The sequence below is a fragment of the Nicotiana sylvestris genome, chromosome 2, assembly GCF_000393655.2.
Source record: "Nicotiana sylvestris chromosome 2, ASM39365v2, whole genome shotgun sequence".
Taxonomy (NCBI): domain Eukaryota; kingdom Viridiplantae; phylum Streptophyta; class Magnoliopsida; order Solanales; family Solanaceae; genus Nicotiana; species Nicotiana sylvestris.
The window spans coordinates 21,888,763-21,908,227 of NC_091058.1; positions in this window are offsets into that span (position 1 = coordinate 21,888,763).

A 19,465-nucleotide genomic window follows, 5' to 3' on the forward strand; every position below is an offset into this window, starting at 1 on the left:
AGCCCGTCTGGAGAGCAGGGAATACATTTCAATTTAGCAGTCAGGAGCCCGCCTGGAGAGCAGGGAATACATTTCAAGTTAGCAGTCAGGAGCCCGCCTGGAGAGCAGGGAATACATTTCAAATCTAGCAGTCAGGAGCCCGCCTGGAGAGCAGGGAATACATTCAAGTTCAGCAGTCAGGCATCCACCTGGAGAAAAGGAAAAACATCTCAGATTACAATTCAAGGCGGCAACAAAGGGATTCCGCCGGGAGAATACAAGGCAACAAGAACCACATGAGCAAGTTTGAAGATATAAATAGGATTTTGTAATGCATAGATCATAGTCTAGTCTATCTTCTTTTTATTTTATCATGGTGTAATAAGGGGATAGAGTAAGCAGTAGCAGCAACAACAACAACAGTGAAATCACAGTTTCGTGGCAGTCCCAGCTACCAAAACTTCCCGAACTACATTGACCTGATTCCTTTATAGCCGAGGGTATGTAGGAAACCTCGGAAGCAGGGTGCGGTAAAATCTTTCAAAAATATTTCCCATGGTGTATTCAAGCGGGCAAAAATCGCTCGTATCCGCTCACTTTATCTTTGCACGAAAACTCTTCGTGTTTCCGAGCAAAGAGGGGCAGCTGTGAGCACGTGATTTTTGTCCTATATTAATTACTCCCATAAATTCAAAACAAAATAATTTATTTTCATTATTTGCAATTTTTGTGAATTTTGTGGCATTTTCTGATAATTGTTTGCATTTGTTTGTGCATTTTCATTTTTGTTTAATTAATGAAAATACAAAATATCACGCATTGCATTTAGGGTTTAATTTTACATTGTTTAGATTAATTAGTAAATTAGTTTGTTTTATAAAATATGAAAATCACAAAAAAAAGTAGTTCATTTTTTGCATTTTTACTCTTTAATTTTGAATTTTATGGTTTTCCTTATATTTAGGATTTAATTAACTATTGTAAATACTATGATGAGTGATTAATCTAATTGGGTAGGTTAATTTAGTTTAAAATTTAATTTAGGATTTTATTTTTAATTTGAAAAGAAAGGATTTGAAATTGAAAAAGAAAAAGAATTGAAATAAAAGGAAAAACCGATTTTGGGCCGTTACAATTGAGTTTGTCCCAGGCCCAAGTGTTAAACACCCCTTAACCCAGCCCAATACCCGTCCCCTAACCCGGTCCGACCCACCCTAAAGCCAAACGACGTCGTTTCGTTAGGCTTGATCTGAGCCGTTGATAGTTCCTAATCCAACGGATCGGAACTGATACCCCCTCCCCTGTATATAACTGTCCTAAATGAGTTTACCCCCTTTATCGTCTCTCTCACCCTTCCGCTTCAGAGGTCAAAAGTAACCCTAATCCGTCGTCCCTATTTCCCCACCGTCTCAGCCCGGCGGTGCCGGCCCAAACCGCCTCAAAATCACACCACAGAACCACCTAGACCCCCTCTTCCCAAATCCTAGGTCCATTCCCCATGAATGTTTCCCGAGCTTCTCGAATCTTGAATCAGAGCTTGACCCTAAAAATTCCAAATTTTCCAATTCGGGGTTTTCTCAAAGTTTTAGGTTCATTCTGATGGTATCCATGTGTTTTGATAAAAAACACACGGTTAGTCTCAGATTGAGCCAAGAATCTGAGGGTTCAAAGATTCATCACCACCTTTTACGGTCCGAGGCACGTTTAGGTATTTCCATTTTTCTTTTGTTATTTGTTCTTCAGTTTTCCTCCATTTGTTTTTCTTCTTCTACTTCAATCTCTTCTTCTGAACTCCTTTCCATTCTGTTTAGTTTCTGAAGGGTAGTTTTGTGATGCATGTTAGTTTTAAGAAAACCTTTTTCTTTAATCAGTACAATTAATCTGTTAATTAGATTAGTTCCGATTTGTTAATTTTAGTTCATCAATTGGGTTTGGAAATTGATCGAATTGCTTCTGTTCTTTTTCGCCTCAGATAATTTGGTTTTGAGTTGGGCCTGGGGTTTGTACCTTTAGTTTTCAGGCTCGTTGGGTTGGATTAGGCTTTGAATTAACTCAACCCAGGGTCAACTTTGACCCATTTTGGTGGTAGTTTCTGAGGTAATTAACAGGGGTGTAGAGGGTAGTTTAGGGATTCTATGGTAGGGAATATTGTTGTAACTGAATGGGAAGCTTCTAGGAAGCTGGGGTTTGGGACTATTCTGAAATTCTGAATCTTACATTAGGGGTAAGTGAGCTAAAACAAAAATTGAAAAAGGGACAAAAGGCAAAATATGATTTTCTTTAAGCTACCCTAAAAGCTTGCCTATAAAGGCATCCTAACTTGACACTCAAGTCAGAATTTCAGAGATAGAAAATCAGAAAAATTGAAACGGTGGAAATTGGGGAAATATTTCTGAATTCCTTGCATCTATTTGCTGAAAACTGCTCAAATTTGCTTGGTCTTAGTCTTCTAATCTTCACTACTTGGTTAAAACTATTGAAATGATAAGGTCTTACACCTGGGTTGAAGTGAATTGAATTCTAGAGCTGCAAAGGTTTTGGTTGAGTTATTTTTTGTTGTTTGGTTTACTGTTCCATTACTGGGTTGGATCTGATCTCTGTTGATGCTTCTCGTTGATTGATCTACTGCTGCTGTTCGTTTATTCCTGATCTCAAAACTAAGTTTCTGGTTCTGTCTTGCTATATTCAGGTACATGTCCTTGAATCCCTATTGATATGAGGCTCGAATTGAGGAATGAAAGGGGAACAACACTTTCAAAGCATAACATCAAACCATTTACTTATAGTTTAGTCTTATTTTCTTTCCTTCTCCCTGAATCCCTTTGTTTTGATTTGTTTTGAGTGCATTATATTCTGCCATCTGTGTGCTGCACTCTTCTAAGGGCTGGGTTTGGTCTGTACTTAGCAGGGGATTCAATTTTCTCGCAAATGTCCCATAGCTGAATGCTAATTTTGACAATCTGAGCTCTCATTATCATCTTTGATCCTGAATTGTCGCGAGAGTTGGATTAACAACTTGCTTAATCAAATCAATAGCTAGGTTCACATGCAATCATGTCAAGTAATGTGATGAGGATTACATTAGAGTTGTCTTCCCATTATAGGATTCATATTGTGAGCACGTGATTTTTGTTTACGCGACGATCACTCCAAAAGAAACAAAAATAATAGCAAATGGTCTTGATGTACAATTCTTTTGGGATTTTTACGTGGCATTTTGTTAATTATTTGTGATTTTGCCCTTTTTTTTTTATTAAAAACAAAATACAAAAAAAAATGTGTCGTGTGTAGTTGAACCGTAATCCGGTTATTAAAAGGAAAATCGCAAAAAATGCATCTTTCATTTTTTGTCATTGAGTGACGTTTAGTTTAATTAAATGTTAATTATGTGTTAATTTTTGTTTTTATATTATTATTTGACAAATTAATTAAGAGATTTAAGGAGAAAAGGGTTTTTGGATTGGGCCAATCCAATTTAAATGGGAACAAGCCCAAATCAAAACAACCCAGTCCAACCAGGCCCTCTGCAAGACGCCAAAACGACGCCGTATAAGCATCATCTCTTTGAGCCGTTGATTGATTCAAAGGAACGGCCCAGATCTGGTCAATCCTTTACTTAAACGACTCCGTATGAGGCCATCTAATCCCAACCGTTAATCCAATCCCATCCAACGGCCTCCGGATACGCCCATAAACCCGACCCGTTCAACATCCAAACCAACCCAACCCCTGGCATTTGAAACGACACCGTTCCCCACCAATTGAAAGATCTTGGCCTTTCATCTCGCCTCATCCGACGGCCAGGATCTATTCACTCATTAACTATATAAACCTAAAATTATACCCCACCCCCCTATCCAAACACCCCTCCTTCGTCCTCATCCCCTTCCCAGAACCCAAACCTTAGGAAGCCGGTGACCCCCTCACCATTAATCCCGGCGGCATGGACGCCGGTGACCCCCACCTTAACACCATAGGACCGCCTCACCACCCTGAACATAGATCTGTTGTCCTTTTGTCTCGAATCCCCTCCCACCTTCTCGAATATTCATTTGAAGATTCGAGTCGGACCTCGACTTACACCGATATACCCCAGTTTCACACCAGACAGTCCCCGAACCTCCCTCGTGACCAAACCATGCTTGGTTTGGTCCGAATCTAACCAGGGAAACCTAGATCCCAAATCTACCCTTAGGAACCCTAGAAGTCCTGATACCTGGTCTGTGGCCGTTTGAACTAAATGATTAGGGTCTAATGGACCTTAATCGAAGTGTTCTCAGTAGATAACACTTCGATTAAAGTCCATTCAACCCCAAGAAAGATCGATTTCAAATCCGAGCTGGGGTTTCTGATTTTTCAAGGCTTTAAGGTAATTTTTGTTTTCTTTATCAGTTTATTTTGTCTGTTATAATTGAATGTCTGTTCATATGTCCAAATGTTTCGTTTAATTTATGTTATTGAATTTTTGTCGACTGTTGTTGTCCACCTTGCCCGGACCTCTGTATTTGGCCAAGTTTTTTCCATTTACTGATCATGTGTATGTGTGTAAGCTGTACAATCAATTGAACTTAAATTTGATTGATTAATTAATTCCCCAGTACAACTTTTGCTTAGTTAGTGCAATTTGAATCACATGTTGATACTGTTAGATTTCTGATCATTGGCTATTGTTTGTATATGTTATAATTAGCATAGTCGATTCGATACATGTCGTCGATTAATTTCAGCTGTTTGAATGGTAACAATTTGATTTATTTCCTGCTGAACTTTGTTTGAATCAAATTGAGAATCAAGTATAGCTACTTATAGTTGTTGATCTGAATCAGAAATTTAAGGATTTGGTTTGTTAGATGCAGTCTGAATTGGTGGCATGTGCACTTGTGCACAACATGTGCATAAAGGCCCTTTTTGAGATGAAAAATAACTTGACAGCATGTGCTGTCAGGGCATATTCAGGCTGCCCACACCCTGAGTTGTTTAAAACTAATAAACCATATCTAAGTAAAAGGCTGGAAGGGGAATATCATGGGAAGGTTTATATTTAAATAGTTGAGTGGAAACTGGAAAGAGAGGAGGACACATGGGCAGGGATTTCTAATGTGTTTAACAGGCTGTGGATAGCCTGATGCTAGGCTATAAAAAAGGAGGCAGAACTTCCATTTAGGGAGGGATTTTTCAGACTGATTTTTAGAAAAGCATAGATACAGAGAGAGATACCACAGAATAGGCATATACAGACACACATTGAGATAGGATATATAAAGATAGAGAGAGAGCAAGAAATAGAAAACATACAGAAAAATCAGAAACTGTTTCTTCCTATTGTTGTTTGGATTTCATTTGTTATCAATCTGTTAAGCAGTACTGGTTCTTCCAAGTCTCAACTGAGATTACTGGTGGTGTGTTGCATTAGTTTATTCTTGGAGTTGGTTTGTCTAGAATTCTATTCCTACTACACTGCCTACTGCTTTCGTTTAGCTACTTTTTACATCGGCTATAGTTGCATCTTGCACTGGGATTTGTTCTGCTGTTACCAGTTGTTACTGCTGCTATTTCTGTTGCAATTGTTACTCTACTGACTTCTCTTCTTCTTCAATCGTAAGCACTTCCAGGTACACACTTCTGAAACCATGTGTTGTTAAAAGCTTGAAGTTTGAAGCAGAAATAAAGAAATGAATGTTGTTTACTTCACAATACTTATGTTCAAAATATAGCCATAGGTTGAATGGTAGTTGGCCTGTATTTGTTTAAGTTCATTCCAACTGCAATTGCTCTGTATGAATTAACACACATCCTAATTGAGATGAACTATTAGATAGTATTGTTGTTAGATCAGATGTATTTCCATGTGTATAACCATTGGGTTTGATTTAGTGATGACAGTATAACATAGAATCATGACAAGCATCCGTATGTACTCTTGTCTAGACCTCTGAACTGTCAAATCTGTTATATCTGGTCCCATTTGATTTCAAGATAAATGTATCCCAAACAAATTCTCATGTGGTGTTACGTTAACAGGTTAACCATGTACGCCAACTCTCTTGTTAGATTCCTTGTTTCGATATAGATTCATTGTTTCGAAATAATGCGACAATTTTGAGGAAAACTAATTTAATAGGCATAAGTTTGGGTAAGAGGTTTTGGCGCTTAGATCAAATAAATTCCCAAATGAGCATTAATAATTAAGGTTAATCCCAACACTAATAGTCGCGGACGAGTATTCGTTTGTTCACATAATCATGGGGAGTTAATTTAGCTATAGGATGATTAATCATGTTTGGATATATTATTTCATTGTCCTCGATTTGGTTCATAATTTCTAGTAATGTTCCTTTCAATAAATGCGCGTCTCAATCTAGCATTTAATATGGTATGCCTCTTGTAAGCTTGTGACGATTTAGGATCTTTTCTCATTTATTTTAGAAAACAAAAAAAGAAAATGTAGTCGTGCTAAGATTATCCTCTTAAAAAATAATGAGACGAGCCTCGCCAAATAAAAATGCAAATTGCGGGGCCCTCAATAATTGATCATAATAAATACTTAGAATTTAGGATGGACTGTTTAGTGAATTTCACTGCCTCCCCAAAGATAATAACGCGTTAGGCTCTTTAGGCGCAACTCAATTGAAATTACATTCTTAAATCCGGGTGCACATTGATGTGACCCAAATCCAAATCTCAACGGAGTTGAAATGTGTTAACAACTACGGGTGCATTGATTGTGACGTGGTTCGAGATGCATTTTCACGACGTTGCAATTCTATAAAAATAAATGATAATAATAAAAGCGGTCTTAAACTTAATAAAAGCACATAAGTCACAACATGTATTTAAATCAGATATTTAGCCATTATAACAATTTAAGCGACCGTGCTAGAACCATGGGATTCGAGGGTGCCTAACACCTTCCCTCGGGTCAACAGAATTCCTTACTTAGAATTTCTGGTTCGCAGACTTCATTTGGAAAAGTCGAAAATTTCCTCGATTTGGGATTCTAGATAAACCGGTGACTTGGGACACCAAAACCAAACCTTTCCCAAGTGGCGACTCTGAATTAAATAAATAATCCCGTTTCGAATATTGTCACTTAAATTGGAAAAACTCCCTCGCGCATTTATCCTTCGGGGCGGGCGCGCAAAAAGGAGGTGTGACAGCTCTGGCGACTCTGCTGGGGATGATAACCCAGAACCACTAGTTCAGGGTTCAAGAATTCGAGCTTAGAATAATTGTTATATTTGGCTTTATTATCTGATATATATTGCATGTTCTGACATAACATACTAAATGTTGTCTTTTACCGCTTTGATATTATCTGAACTGTATATAAACTGTGCCGAAACCCTTCTCTTCTTACCTCCGGGGAGAAGCTCGCTGGTCGAGGCTCCCTATTCTGTTAGTGTCAATACCTGAAATAAGAAAGAGGACGGATAAGTTACGAAGCCGGATGGCCTTTTGGTTCCCGGTAAGTTGCCCCCTCCTCGACTCGAGTTGTCCGCTCGGGTACACAGTCTAGAACATCTACCCAAGTTATAAACCTAGTATAACGAAACCTCATGCCGGATCCCTAGTAGGAACGCTTATCTGCATCATGTTGCATTTGACATAGGGGACTCAACACAGGGGTTGGGTCCGTCTAGGACATGCAACCTGAAATGAAAAGACCATCCTGCTGCATCCCGTTTGTTTTGCGCATCTATTTGCTTCAGATCTGCATGCTGACCGGTTTTCGAAAAATTTTCAAAAAAAAAAAAAAGAATAGCAGGGTAGGGAGATAATTACTTATTTTTTGGAAAAAATAAAACCAATGTCCAAGTAATGTCAAAACCTCATCGGAATTTTCTTAAAAAAAAAAAATAATAATAAAAATATATATATATATATATCTATATATATAAAATGAAAACAAAGCTTGTCTTTCAGTTTGACTATTCCTTTTAATCACTTTCAAAATCCAAAATATTTATAAATAAAAAAAAATTCAATTTTTTTTATTGTAGTACCTCTTTAAAAGATTTTCGAAATTTCAAAAAAATGAAAAAAAAGAAGAAGTTTAAAATGTATAAATATTTCCTTGGTCTCTTTTCAAAAACAATAATAAAATAAAATAAAAAAACATATAATAAAATTCCAGAAAAATAGTTATTCTTCTTTTCTTTAAAGGATTTTATTTTGTCTCCCCTATTTCTGATCCGCCCGAACTACGCCGGTTTGATTCTCACATGGTGTGAGATACGTAGACAACTCTCATCGGGTCCAACCTCCCATTTTGCAAAAAAAAAAATCTCTTAAAAAAGATCTAGATAATTTTTTTTGAGTCTAATAAAGGTTTTTTTATTTTATTTATTATTTGGCATAATCACCCTAAATAAATGTGCAGGATGAGCACGATACAAAACGAACCTTTTTCAATAATGACCAAGATCCCTTTTGAGTTGAGATTATGGTGGAACGACTTAGGCAAGGAGGGGCAAGGCAAAGTAAGGAAATATCTGAAAGATCTCCCGGATTTACTAGACATTCAACCTCGGGGAGATATTATCAGATCATTGGTCACTTACTGGGATTCAGCGCACAATGTATTTCATTTCTCAGACTTCGAGCTCACCCCGACGTTGGAAGAAGTAGCGGGATACATTGGGGGTGATGAAGCTCCGTTAAGGTTCAAATACTTGATTGCACCTAGGGCCGTCACGGTACACCGGTTTCTGGATTTAATAAAAATACCCCGAACATTTCACCATCCAGATCTTGCCAAAGGTTTCTGCAGTCTCCACCTCATGTATGCTAGATACGACCACGAGAGCGGGTTCAATAAGCCGGATTTCAAACTATGTAGTAGAGGCAACCGACAAAAGTGGGACGGACACAGGCTGTTAGCTTTTATGACAGCCTTCTTGGGTCTTATAGTGTTCCCAAGAAAGGACGGAAACATCGATCTAAAAGTAACTGGGGTCGTCAGTAAGTTGCTCACCCAAGATAAAAGTACTCTGGCGCCTATGATTATGGCTGACATTTTTCGGGCTCTCACTGCTTGCCGAGCCAAAGCTGGCTTTTTCGAAGGATGCAACCTTCTGTTGCAAATGTGGATGACCGATCATTTATGCCACCGCTCTCCGCTCTTGGGTTACGGTTCGCCCGAAAAAACTTGTATTGGAGAATTCTACACGAGAATCAAAGGGTTCAGCCTACCCGAAGGAGTCACAGCATGGACTTCATTTCTCCGAACTCTCACTGCCAACCAAATCCAGTGGACGCTCGGATGGTTACCCGTTGAGGAAATCTTATGCATGCCGGCAACCAGGCCTCACTTTCTGTTAATAGGACTTAAAAGCATCTAACCCTATGCACCGTATCGGGTTTTGAGGCAACTTGGGAGGTATCAAATAGTACCCAAAGATGAAGATCTGAGTACTCAAGTGATTGAAATCAGCCCGGACGGTCATTTCCCCGAAGAGGAAGTTCGCCAAATCTGGAGCGAGTGCCAACATCTGACAGCAAGCACTTGTGTCATGGATACAACAAAAGGGGAAGTTACCCCAGGGTATCACGCTTGGTTCAGAGGTGACCTGTCTTGCGAGAGACCAGCTAAGAGACCTCATCTCAAAGATTTCGTCGAGTCATCCCAAGGGAAATGGAACTGGTTAGCAAGAGAAAAGGGGTATCGGGCAGAGATCGGTGATTTGAAGCTACAAATTGACAGTCTGAAATTCAATAACAGCATACAAATCACTACGGATCGAAGCGAAAAGAATAGATTGATCCAAGAGATGAAGAACTTAAGGCCCAAATCCAAGAATTGAGATTGGCTCTTGATGAACAACCCAGAAGTCGATCAGACAAGCAGTTGATAAAAGGTTTGAAAATAGAAGTCAGGGAATGGCGAGATGGTTTAGAAGAATCTGAAAATGTCATGGCAGAACTCAAAACACAGTGGGGTACAAGAACAGATAAGCATCGTCGATACTTGAACCAACTAAAACGTGACCACGAGAAAACTATTGCTAAAATGAAGAGAGAGATGGCTACATTTGAGGTTAAAGCAGCTAAACGGGCCGAGGATTTCCAATTTGAGAGCAGATACTGTTACGACCTGTTGGCCCAAATGAAGACAGAAGTGCGGCAACTGAAAAATCGGCATACACAAGATTCTCAAGTTTTAAAAACGTGCAGTGATCAGATGAAACGCCTGCTCATAGAAAAGAAACAAACCAGAGATAGGATCAAGGCCATCGCCCACGCCATCGTCAGACGATGTCTACGGTGTGAGAACATGACCAACGTTACCATTCTCTTGGCAGTAATGTGTTATGTCAAGCAGACCATGAACGTACTGGAGCAACTTGAGAGGGATCTCACACCTAGGACCGCGGCAAGGCCGAACGATGCCTCGCGGGCACCAATTTTCAAAACCTTAATGTATTCATAAGTCGAGTTTGTATCTTAGCATCAGGGTGCATTTAGTCTGTTTGAGTCTAGGTTTATTTTTCAAGTGGTGTTTTCTTTTCAAGAATGTTTGTTTGTAACAGATCATTTCAGTAATAAAATGTGTGTTTCTTTTACGCTCATCTGTTTTGAACTACGTAATGATCTGATTCACGTGGCATCGTGATACGTAGGCAATCCTCATCGGATCCGGTCGCGGTTTAACCAAAGAGAAAAATTGAAAAAAAAGGGAAAATAATAAAAGGGAAGCCTAAAAAGAATGCCGGAATGACGCATGCTTTCATCGCAAACATGTAGGAATCCATTTAACTGTATAGGTGCATCATGCCCCAACGTGAGATTGCCTATCTGTTATTTGATCCGAATTAACCGTTCGTTTGTCGTTGAGTTCCTCCAGGTTTTTGGAAAAGGCGGTTGGTTTGGTGAAAGTCTGGCCTCACACTCATATTTCACGAGGTCGAAAGGGAGTGTTCAATTACCTCTTATTAAGTCAGGAGGCAGTGCTCACACTTACTTCACAAGGTCAAAGGGAAGCGTAGAAATGTCTTCAGAAATTCCGTTGCCAACAATCCCTGTTTCCGAGGAGAGTTCGATCTCGGCCGTCCTCACGCCCGAGTCCGCAACTGCGAAGGAAAATAGAATCCTGCGGCTCCGCATGTTGGAAATGCTGGATGACTGGAATAACGGAAAAGAGCCGCCAAGTGTCGTCCTTGGATTCCCTGAGTTATTCTCCAGAACAAGCGGGACTTCTAATGTCCCCATAAGCTATCCGGCTACCCCGTTCGGATACCCAGCCATTTCGGCCTTCTCTGCTGGATCGCCCTCTGATTCTTATCCCCGAGTGTCAACAACGGATGTAAACACAAACATCTTTACTGCACCACCCTGCCCGATCACGGCATAACCCGCTGCATACAAGCAAAATTTTGACTCATCCTCGTTTACATTCCAAGCACCGTCTTTCTCAATGGAACCAACTCGGTTCGTCACTAGCACTCATCCTCCACAGCCTCAGTACGAGTGTACACCTGTGCAGGATCAGAACCCCAAAATGGCTGAACAAGAAGAGATGGACAAAAGAATGAGAAGTCTTGAGCAGAGTTTAAAGAACATACAAGTTTTGAGCGGACAGAAAAACGTCTCCTACACCAATCTATGCATATTCCCTCACGTGAACCTACCAGTGGGTTTCAAGACCCCAAAGTTTGAGAAGTACGATGGGCACGGTGACCCCATTGCTCATCTCAAGAAATATTGCAACCAATTGCGGGGAGCCGGCGAAAAAGAGGAACTACTAATGGCATATTTTGGGGAAAGTCTGGTAGGGATAGCCTCAGAATGGTATATGGACCAGGAAATGTCCCGATGGCATATATGGGATGATCTCGCCAGAGATTTTGTGAGGCAATTCCAGTATAACATCGACATTGCACCAGACCGAAATTCTCTGTCGAACTTGAAAAAGAAACCTTCAGAAAGCTTCAGAGAATATGCTATTAAGTGGTGCGAGCAGGCGTCGAGGGTGAAGCCTCCCATGGACGAGGTGGAAATGGTCACTACTTTTCTCCAGGCTCAAGAGTCCGACTATTTCCAAAACATGATGTCAGCCATGGGAAAACCATTTGTAGAGGCGATTAAGATTGGAGAGATGGTGGAGAATGGTCTGAAAATGGGTAGGATTCTGAGCCAAGCAGCTATAAGGGCAACCTCCCAAGCCGTCCAAAGCGGGTCCGGAGGAACGGCGAGAGGAAAGAAAAAGGAAGAAGCGGCCATGGCAGCATCAGAAGCAAGGGAATACCGTAATCCCATGCCTCGTTTTCCAGAAAGGGCCCCACAACACTACTACCCCCACCAAAGTGTGACATATGCTCCTCAACCCTACATGGTTATGAACACCCAACCTTATGTCCATCCGCCGCAGCAAGCCAATCGAGGCCAAGCTCCACCTCCCAGAAATCAGCCTCTATACCGCAACCACTACAACCCACAGCCTACTCAAAATATTCTCCGCCCTCAGGAACCACCTAGAAGGCGGACTTTCACGCCCATCGGTGAGCCATACTCTACTTTGTTCCCGAAGCTAGTCCAGTTGGGTTTCCTGCAGCCAGTCCCTCAGACAAGGCACAACCCGGCGTCACCTTCTTACAAAGCCGGTGTCAGATGCACCTATCATTCAGGGGCGGAGGGACACGATACAAATGACTGCTGGGCATTGAAAAGAGTGGTCGAGAATTTAATAGAGCAAAGGAAAATAGTGCTAAGGGACGAGGAGGTCCCAAATGTGACTAACAATCCATTACCTGCTCACAATAATGGGCCGCTGATCAGAATGATTTGCGAAGACAAAGAATTTGACCCTGATTTGAAAGCTATAATCGCCATTGTCGACGCAGGGAAAAAGCCTGAAACAGCCTAGAAACCAGAAAAAGGGGAAAGGGCTAGTACTGTAAAGTGCGAGCCCGAAAAGAAGGTGGAGAAAAAGGCGGTGCCTGTGAAGAATGGAGTTCTTTACATCCCACGAGGTCGAGCAGAGAAGACGCAGAGCTTCGAGGTCAAAAGGGCAAAACCTATGTACGTACCAAAGGGGGCCTATGTGGTCCGGGGGACGATTCAACCACCTCGGCTGAATGAGCCAGTGGTTATCGGACGCGTGCCACAAAAGCCGATGACAAACCCGTCCACAGTACCGTGGAACTATCAGAGGACGTTGGTAACGTACAAAGGTAAAGAAGTCACGGGGGAACTTCCGGAAAATACTTTCATTGGAAGGTATTCAAACACCCAAGAGCTGAACAACGCCACACAGAGACACTTCCCACCAAAGAAGCCTGTGAGCGTTGAAGAAGCGGAATTTTTCTTCCAACAAATGAAAATGCCAGACTACGAAGTAGTAGATCAACTGCGCAAGTGCCCTGAGCAAGTGTCCATGCTATCTCTACTAATGAGGTCAACCGAGCATCAAAAGATCTTACTCAAGACCCTGAACGAAGCATACGTACCAGTTGAAACCTCAGTTGAACAACTGGAACGGATAGACGGAGAGGTTCTTTTCCATCAACCAAGTCTCTTTCAGCAAGAACGATTTACCCCCAGAGGGAGCAGCACACAACAAAGCCTTGCATCTAACAGTTAAATGCGAAGTCTACTACGTCAAGCGGGTAATGTTGGATGGGGGTTCAAGTGCTGACATTTGTCCGCTCTCCACACTACAGAGAATGGAAATTGGGACCGGAAGAATCTGCCCCAATAATGTCTGCGTGAGGGCTTTTGACGGCATCAAGAGAGACACCCTTGGGGAAATATATTTGATATTGACCATAGGGCCAGTGGAGTTTGAGGTAACTTTCCAAGTGCTTGACATGGATACGTCCTACAATTTCCTCCCCGACAGACCTTGGATTCATGCGGCGGGAGCTGTGCCTTCCACTCTTCACCAGATGGTGAAGTTTGAGTACGAAGACCGAGAGATTGTGGTCCATGGAGAAGACGAGCATGCTATTTATCGGGACCCATCTATCCCATATCTTGAACCAAGAGAAGGGAGCGAACACACGGTCTATCAAGCTTTCGAGTTTGTGTTTGCAGAGCAGCATGAAGAAGGAATACCTTGCCCCCAGCCTTTCTTGTCCAACGCCTCGATCATGGTGGCTAAAGAGATGATCCGACACGGTTTCAGGCCAGGGAAAGCACTTGGACGAACATTGCAGGGGATAACGGAACTCATCACCTTGCCTTCCGCCAAGAAACTTTTTGGGATAGGTTTTCAACCCACTCCAGAAGATGAAGAATGGGCGAAGAAAAGGAAGAATAAGGGGTGGAAACTGCCTCGGCCACTTCCGGATTTATATGAAACTTTCGTCGGACCAAGATACACTGAAGAAGAAGACGACGAGGTTTTCACGGCTGAGGAAATCGAGGAGATATGTGGGGCAATGAGAGAAATGCTCTACGAGGCTTACATGGTTCAACCAGGAGAAGGCACCAGCACCGCCGAAATACTATATATGGGGCAAAACGCCAAACTCCGAAACTGGGAGGCCACGCCATTCCCGACTAGGCGAACGTCCGGGTAGACCTGTCCTGCCACCTTTCCTGCATCACAAGTTACCTCCAGGATATAACTTGGATGTTTTCTTCTTTTAATTGTTGTTTTGAATTCCTGAGTTTGTAAACATTGTTGTCTTCCAAATTTCAAGAAAAAAAATAAAAAAAAATCATCATTGTTTTCCCATTTTTCCTTTGTTCTGATTTTGTTATTTTTCCTTTATTTTTTCTTTCAGTTATAATAATGCGGCTTTAAATATGACATGCTTGCGGACTTCACGCCCAGATCACAACGAGCTATTTAATTGTGAAATAATGAACCCAGAACCAGAATATGATGAAGAAGAGGCTTTTAGGGAAATAAACCGAGAATTGGAACATTTTGAGAATAAACCTAAGCCAAATCTGAATGACACCGAACCGGTTAATTTAGGAACTCCTGAAGAAATCCGAGAGACCAAAATAAGCATTCACACGGACAAGAAAATGCGGGACGCGATAATTCAACTCCTTTTTGAGTTTAAAGATGTGTTTGCTTGGTCATACGATGACATGCCAGGACTAGGTATTGATCTAGTGGTTCATAAATTGCCAATTCACCCTGATTGTCCTCCAGTTCAACAAAAGCAACGAAAGTTCAAAACTGAGGTCAGTGACAAGATTAAAGAGGAGATCACCAAGCAGCTGAAAACGGGAGTGATTCGGATAGTCCAGTATACAACATGGTTGGCAAATGTGGTTCCAGTGCCGAAAAAATATGGGAAGACTCGGGTATGTGTGGACTATCGAGACCTGAATAGAGCGAGTCCCAAAGATAATTTCCCATTACCCAACATCCACATCCTTGTTGATAATTGCTCCAAACATGAGATCCAGTCTTTCGTAGATTGCTACGCTAGGTATCATCAGGTGTTGATGGATGAAGGAGACGCCGAGAAGACTGCCTTCACCACGCCTTGGGGCACTTACTATTATTGGGTCATGCCATTTGGTCTGAAGAATGCTGGGGCAACTTACATGAGAGCCATGACTGCCATTTTTCATGACATGATGCATCAAGAAATAGAGGTGTACGTGGACGATGTGATAATCAAATCCAGGATGCAGGATAATCACTTCCAAGACTTGAGGAAGTTCTTCGAGAGACTGAGGAAGTACGACTTGAAGCTGAACCCAGCCAAATGTGCTTTCGGAGTCCTATCGGGCAAGCTTTTGGGCTTCATAGTAAGCAAGAGAGGTATCAAGTTAGATCCAACAAAGATAAAATCCATCAGAGATCTACCTCCCCCAAGAACGAAGAAAGACGTGATGAGTTTGTTGGGCAGGTTAAATTATATCAGTCGATTCATTGCCCAGCTGACGAGCACGTGTGATCCCATATTCAAGCTATTGAGGAAAGATGCGGCGATCAAATGGACGGCCGAATGTCAAGAAGCTTTTGACAAAATTAAAGAATATCTTTCAAATCCCCCGGTTTTGGTCCCACCAAAGCCAGAGAGACCACTGTTCTTGTACCTCACAGTCTTGGAAAATTCTTTCGGTTGCGTCCTCGGGCAACATGAAATGACCAGAAAGAAGGAGCAAGCAATCTACTACTTGAGCAAGAAATTCACCGCCTACGAGGCCAAGTATACTCTGCTGGAAAGAACGTGTTGCGCTTTGACATGGGTGGCTCAGAAACTGAGACATTATCTCCAAGCTCACACTACTTTCCTCATAAGCAGTCTGGATCATTTGAAGTATATATTTCAGAAACCAATGCCTACTAGGAGACTAGCCAAGTGGCAAATCTTGCTTACTGAATTCGACATAGTCTATGTCACCCGCACGACAATGAAAGCCCAGGCGCTAGCAGATCATTTGGCCGAAAACCCAGTCGATGAGGAATACCAGCCTTTGAGTACCTATTTTCCATATGAAGAAATAAACACAGTAGAAGTGGTCTCGGAAAACGCCCATGTTTGGAAGATGTTCTTTGATGGAGCCGTAAACGCCAAAGGTGTAGGAATTGGGGCAATTTTGATATTGCCCTCTGGTCAGCATTATCCGGCCACAGCTAGACTACGTTTCTTTTGCACAAACAATACAGCTGAGTATGAAGCCTGTATCATGGGCATGCATATGGCGATCGATCAGGATGTCGAAGACTTATTGATTATGGGAGATTCTGACCTGATTATCCGGCAAGCCCAAGGTGAATGGGAAACTCGGGATGTCAAGCTTATCCCTTACCGACAGCACGTGGAGGACCTCGGCAAGCGTTTTAAATCAATAGAGTTCAGGTATATCCCACGATGTCACAATGAACTAGCAGATGCACTTGCTACCTTGGCTTAGATGCTACCCTACCCAGGCAACGCCCACGTCGATCCCTTGGAAATCCAAATCAGGGAAAGACACGGCTACTGCAACGCAATCGAGACAGTATCGAATACGCAGCCATGATACCATGATATCAAGAGGTTCCTGAAAACACAAGAACACCCCGAGCATGCTACTGGAGATCAAAAGAGAACCATTAGACGACATGCAGGTGGTTTCTTTTTGAGCGGTGAGTTGCTGTATAAGAGGACCCCGGACCTCAATCTACTAAGATGTGTTGACGCCGAGGAGGCAAGAAGGATCATGCACGAAGTACACGCAGGAGTGTGCGGACCTCACATGAACGGGTATGTTTTAGCGAAGAAAATCCTTCGAGCAGATTATTACTGGATGACCATGGAAAAGGACTGCTTTAGCTTCGTTCGGAAGTGTCATCAGTGTCAGGTGAACGTTGATTTTATTCATGCACCTCCCACGGAATTGCATCCCATGTCTGCACCTTGGCCATTTGTTGCCTGGGGCATGGACGTCATTGGTCCGATCGAGCCAAAGCCTCAAATGGACATAGATTTATACTGGTTGCCATCGACTACTTCACTAAATGGGTAGAGGCTGTTACTCTCAAGTCGGTCACCAAAAAAGCTGTAGTGGATTTTGTACATTCAAATCTTATTTGTCGTTTTGGTATTCCTGCAACTATCATCACAGATAACGCAGCAAACCTGAATAGTCACTTGATGGGAGATGTATGCGAGCAATTCAAAATAACGCATAGGAATTCCACTCCTTACCGGCCCAAGGACAATGGCGCTGTAGAAGTAGCAAACAAGAACATCAAGAAGATTTTGAGGAAGACGATCCAAAATTCCCGACAGTGGCATGAACAACTACCCTTTGCATTGTTGGGATATCGCACTACGGTACGTACGTCAGTAGGGGCAACCCCTTATCTTTTGGTTTATGGGACAGAGGCTGTGATACCAGCAGAGGTGGAAATCCCTTCGCTCCGAACCATTGTCGAAGCCAAAATCGAAGATAGCGAGTGGGTCAAGACTCGATTAGAGCAGTTGACTTTGATTGACGAGAAACGAATGGTTGCGGTTTCTCACGGGCAGCTGTACCAACGAAGAATGGCCCGTGCTTACAACAAGAAAGTCCGACCCAGGAATTTCGAAGTAGGTCAACTGGTACTGAGGCACATTCTGCCCCATCACCAGGAAGCAAAAGGGAAATTTGCCCCAAACTGGAAAGGACCATACATCATCAGGAAGATATTGCCAAGAGGAGCATTGTACCTAGGTGATATTGAAGGAAATGATCCCGAAACAACAGTGAATGCGGACACAGTCAAAAGATACTATGTCTGAGTGACACCCCAGCGATCCTGGCACATTTGAAATGATGGAGGTTTTATTCCCACTACCTTAAACACTATCAACTCTCTCTACAAGCCTTCGAGCCATTTACATTTCTTTGATTATCAATCAAAAAGAAAAAAAAACAAAACATTGATCGAGGCCTGAACTACGTCTGACTTGATTCCGAAAGGATACGTAGGCAGCCTCTCCCTGAGGTTCAGTCACACCAACAATAAAATCCCATTTACCCTGAAATTGAAACCGGGGCACGTCAAGCGGCTTAGAAGTCGTAGTATCATCTACTTTTCTTTGCCAAGCACAATCCTTTCAGATCAATTACCAAAGGTAACGGGAAGCCAAAAAGCATTACGAATGGAGACCGATACACTGTAAATTGAGAGAAATAGAATGAGAGAGTCTCGTCGGTGAAAACCTCCGGGCACCGCGAGGCGACGAGAGTAGGGAAACCAAAATGAGAGAGCTTGTGTAGTAAAAAACTCGTAAAGATTGCTATCAAGCGACATCAAGGAGGGAAATGAGAGAGGTCAGCTAGCGAAAACCCACAAAGGGCGCTGTTGGCCGAAAGAACGACTCTACCCAAGGAGGTCTCGGCAAAGTTCCACCAGTTTTGAAACACAGACCCATTTTGGTTTGGGAGGAAATGAGAGTTCATTGAAGGTCAGGCGTCCAGTCCAAAGAGCATGTCATGTCCATTTAAAGTCAGCATTTTCTTCCTCAGATAAGTCTTTTTCGTCCCGAAAGGGGCACTTCTTTTCTGAAGTTTGCTTTCTCCTTTCTTTGTTTTTCTTCGAATCCCTTTCATTTTTAATCCTAAGTTCCAAATATACCGGAAAGGACAGGTGGCAGGTTTGGTTTCACGGAATTCCATTTCGCAAGGGAAATGCCCCGTTTCGTTGGTACGTTTGTCCAAACCTGATGAATCATGATGTTTGACTGCATTTAAAGTAAAATCAAAAAAAAAAAAAAGAGAAATTTCCCTAGCAAGTCCACTTTGTACAAATCCCCACAAAACTTCCCTTTGTACAAATCCCCACAGAGTCCCCCTTTGTAAAATTCCCCAGCGAGCTTGCCCCAATAAATCCTGGCAAGTCCGCTTTGCAACAAATTTCCAGCAAGTCCGCCTTGTACAAATCCCCACTGAGCTTCCCCTTGTACAAATCCCCACAGAGTATCCCCAATAAAATCCCCGTTGAAAAATCCCCAAGCAAAACCGGATGGAAAAACCAAAACCTTACAAGGCAAATCATCATAGAATCTGGAAACGCGGGCCTGAGCAGTCAAAAGGGTTTCGCCAT